The sequence below is a fragment of the Hyposmocoma kahamanoa genome, unplaced genomic scaffold, assembly GCF_003589595.1.
Source record: "Hyposmocoma kahamanoa isolate Upper Pololo Valley unplaced genomic scaffold, ASM358959v1 64, whole genome shotgun sequence".
Taxonomy (NCBI): Eukaryota; Metazoa; Arthropoda; class Insecta; order Lepidoptera; family Cosmopterigidae; genus Hyposmocoma; species Hyposmocoma kahamanoa.
In genome coordinates, this window is record NW_020653852.1 from 6,077,461 (window position 1) to 6,082,572 (window position 5,112).

A 5,112-nucleotide genomic window follows, 5' to 3' on the forward strand; every position below is an offset into this window, starting at 1 on the left:
TAATTTCACAAAAAATAATTGAATATCAATTCAATAAAAATTTAATTCATATTAATATAATTACAAATTTTTTGTAAGTCATACTCGTCCAGCAATCTCTTACTTCCTGGCCTCTGCAATAATGTACAATAGTATCAAAACGTAAACAGTTTTTTAAAATCTGTAATTGAACTAAATTTAATATGTTTCACTTGTATATATTTCGTCGGTTTGTACTTAGACCTAAGTATAAAGGTTACAATGTCAGCCTGAATTATTAAGTATATAAAATATTGTCCACTCCCTACTTTCATGCAGACGTCACAATTCAATAACTTTTTGATATAGCAGAATTTTGATTTTGATTATTTAGTGAGGTATCAAAATGAGCCAGACATAAAATACTTAAAAAATTTAATAATAAAATTATGACTATTTCAAAACTTAACTGTAAACTTATATATTAAAAAACAACTCAATGTCATTCATTATGTACACAAAATTTCGATTTTCATTAATATTTTATTAGGCACATTCGGTTTTTATTCCCTTAGAAGTTATAAATAATTTAATATCATCAATTCTGTATCGCACATGTCTAAAGTTTAACTATGTTCGATAGGTCCATAAATAATCTTATTTATGTCATAATTAGTGCAAACGTACAGATCTTATATGTATGAAGTGTTTACTAACGACGACTTATAAATGTACGATTAAATTAATTAAGAATAAAAATGGTCGCAATAACGTACCTTGGTGTACGCCTACGTAGTAAGTAAGCGAATTAGGGTAGGCTTACGACTGTTTAATTATACAAATCATAATTTCTTTTCACAGCTATTGGAAAGCTATTGGTGTGTGGTTCCAGGTGACGAATTTACATTAGTATATTTCTCGTAGATTACATCCAGGGTAGTGAAAATAATTTTGGAGTAGCTTGCATCCAAAAGTCTACTTTTATATATTTGGTGACCGTGGCGATGATTAAACTCATATATACGTCCCACTGCTGGGCACGGGTCTCCTTTTAGGAGGGTTTAGGCCATAGTCCGTCACCCTGATCCAATGCGGGTTGGGGTCTCGCTTTTCGAGGGTTGTGAACCTTCTTCGACGTGCAGGTTTCATAACGATGTTTTCCTTCATCGAAAAGATCATAATAAATATTAAATTAACCGAGAAAATAAACTCTGACATCCGTATTCAAACCCATAGACTCTGCTTGAGATGCGATATGTCTAACCAGGCTACCAAGGCTTTATACGAGTTTTACACGGCCTATATGAGTAAAGTAATATAATTTTATCCGACTACAGACATTTTGAGTTATGGAATGTTACTATAATAAAATATTTTTTTTATTAAACTCATTTTTGCATTACAAATAGTGTGTCATAGAAACCACATCTCTTATACAATAAGTACAATTATAGGCTACTTTATAATGAGATTCTCATAAAATATGCTAATAAAATAATTATATTTTTTTTTATATGAAAATATACTACAGGACGTCACAAAACGTTGCGATCGTATTGTAAATAATGATCATATAAATGGCAATAAATAATTTCAAAATTCCCGTTAATAATAATTGGTTTCACATAAAATTTAATAACAAAATTTTGTATAGTACAAGAAATTTTGTAAAATCGTTTCGCACACATTGTGGCTACGTTTGTGTATTGAGTGATTAATAATTTCAAAATGTTTACCTACACACATCTGAAATGCTTTCAAACTGCACATTGTTACAATTGAAGGTTGTATTTCGCGTCTTTAAATTTTTGTTACAAATCGAAACGTGAAAGTTTGTGTCCTGCAACTAGCTTATTTGCTTAATGAATATGATAGGATGACTCCTAAAAAGGAGGTTAATCTCTTCGTTTTATGTTTAAAAAATATCCTATTTTAAATTAAAATATTAAAAATACAGTTCCACCTTTCTCCATCGTTTCTTCATTGCATTTTTAATTTACAATTTTAATTTCACGACACTGTACTTTGTTTAAATAACTTGAACATTGAGTGAATATTTAATAGATTAACGTCATTTGAAACCATTTTGAAACTTGCGAAAAACCTGACTTGCAATTATTACGTAAGTAGCATTCAAAATAAGTAAATTCAAATTAATAAGGGTGTAATCACACAACTTGCACCTCACCTTACAGTGGGTTGTTGATGTAGTTTCACTGATACTTGATAGGTAAGTTAGGTAATAACTAAATTTCGCTAAAAATGTCGATTACCATGTTTGCGATGACATACGAACTGCAAATTTGAACTTTATGTAAATGACGTAAGATTTGATTATAACCAGATAATTTGACACATTGTATATGTATAATTAGGTGCGAACATACATAATATGTATATACAAAATAATCATTAAGAAGTTGTTGCTGTTTCACACGTATTTCAAGTAATTCCTTGTCATGATTACAACTTTCTTCTTCATGGATGTTCTTTTTTCAGATAGCTGACGATTTATATTTAAAAAGTTGTTATTACATTTTATAACTGAAATGTAGCTTAAGTTTCACTTATCAGGAGAAACAGGCAATGTTCCAACATTACAAGTAAATAAACGACATTAATCAAATTTATTACCTAAAAGTGCCTTCCCATGGCCTGCAATTTTACAGATTTCGTGGCACAGCCACACAGCGGCTACGCCCTTTTCATATTAGTAATTAACTAATTACAGAATGACAACAAATCGCCTCGCACTGGCCGCGTTTATTTTTCGCCATGCATTTATCTATGCACCTTTATGGACGCGTTTGCTTTACTACGGACGAGCCTTGACTTGAGAGGACTTTTCCCTTGGTGAGCGGGTGCGAGCTCGTGCGTGGCGATTGGTAAAATCACAAACCGTGGGAAGCTATTTTTATCCTGAGTTTACAATGTTGACAGTCATTCACATTCACATGTTTGGCAATTTCCTATGGAAAATTGTGTAGCGCCTCCAGTGGTTGAACGAGGTACTAAATATCCCTGTACACATTTTACGGGGTCGCTAACGATGAATGACATTGTAAACTTGTTGAAGAGGCACTAAGTTAAAGTGAAACAAAATACAATCTACCCTCCAACGACAGCGCGAACTGTATTTCTCAATATATCCGTAAATAGTTCTGTGGTCCTCATGATCTTGTAGCCGATCTGGTCGATAAGAGTTATGGCGGTGGTGTAGACGGGAGTGAACGGGTCAAGCGGGTACCGTGTTGGCATTGTCTCTGATGCTTCTCCTGACCAAGTCATCAGGGTCGGTCTGAAAAGCGAGAAACAGCAAGGTTAATTAATTTGTAATTGTTCATATGCTGGTACATATTTTCATAGATTTCTCACAGATGGCGCTACGGTAAAAAAGTCGTTAAAAACCAAACCAAAGATCTGCAACAAGAACATGGAAAAATTCATGAGGACCGTTCGTGGCTTAGATGGCATAGCGTCTGACACGGTTTGGTAGCAGACGTTGTTTCGAAATAAAATCCGGATCGACGTGAATTTTTCTAAGTGTTCGATCTTTGTTTAATAATTATAACAAACTAGTAGAGTACTTTTACAAAATAATATTGAATATCACGGTGGTGAAATATCCTGATATTCATAAAACGTAATTCTTCATAGATGCTTGGGATGGAAAAAGGTCATCAAGGATTCTTCTTGAATAAATTAATATAAGAAAATTAAAAAACCCACCGCAAATTATAACAGTTTGCCAAATTTTATTGAAATCAGTTGATGGAAAATGGGTGAAATCCAATAAACTGGATTCATCGGTAACCTATCACAAAGTCGAACATTTTTTGTGTCCTGCGTCCCATCAGCGGAGGCCAGCAAGGTGCAGGGTTGGGAGACCCTGCCCCTGCATTGCACAGGCCTCCGCCGCCGGTAGATGCCCCGCTGCTTCGGGGAATCTCCGTGCAGGTCGCCCCCCATGATTAAGGGGGGGATGGAGTAGGGATCCGCCCAAAGGGCGTGAATCGACCCCGTAGACCCCGCGGCTCCGGCGCCAGGTGCGCGCAGGAATATCGTGAGGTTTTTAGTGGGTATGCTCTTGGGGACCGACATAGTCCCCAGGAGAGAGTCCCACATATCCCCGCCGTCGTAACGCATTTTCCTCACGGTAATAAAAAAAAGGTTAGGTTAAGTTCGGTTTAAAAGAAAAAATTTCCTCTCAAAATAACTTTCGAGCTTATGAAATTTCGACCAAAAGTTATTTCTAGAAAATGTAATTTCGGACTAATAATAGGTAACCGGATTCATCCCCTAATCTGCCACTCTAAGAGGTGGAATATTTTCTTAAAATTTCAATGGGATCACGAGTCAGATATCCCCTTTCCCACAAAAAAAAACATCAAAATCAGTTCACAAATATTGGAGTAATTGCGTAACAAACACAAAAAAAATACAGCCGAATTGAGAACCTCCTTCTTTTTTGAAGTCGGTTAAAAAAATGAAACGATAATCACATCGACTATCTGGCCTAAAACTACGCTATTTCCTGTACTATGAGTGCCAGGTTAAGGAAATAAACTCCGGGAACACTAACCCAGAAGACCAGGACATCAACACTATTAAGGAAAGCTCGAAAAAATCTTTTCTAAGTGGAAGTTAATTAAATTATTTTTTCTTATCTAAAATTACGTATATTTGTTTTTGTTTTTCAAACAAACTAACGTTTCAGACTGTTAAGATCCCATGGTCATAACAGACTTGAAATTTGTGAATTGGTTTTACCAGAATTCAAAACTGAGCCTTCCTTCATCAAGCTCGCAGAGAGATAAGCACTAGGTAACCAAGATCGTCGAAAACGATTAATTTCCAAGATACCTCTTAGGGAGAATATTCACACTTCTTTTAACTTGCTAAACTTGATTATAATGTTGTTTTGACTATAATTAGGCCAAAAATTTCCCAATAACCATAATTTTTTCACACGTACAACCACGCAATCGCAACACATCACGCTCACAATCACGAACAGATGTCAGAACTACTTTTGTTGTGTCCACTAATGTACACCGTGTATTAGCTTACACTGGAAATATATTACCAAAGTTGTAGCAGAGCGTACTACATATTTAATAACGTACACCTAAGCTTTTTTCTTATAATTGGCCG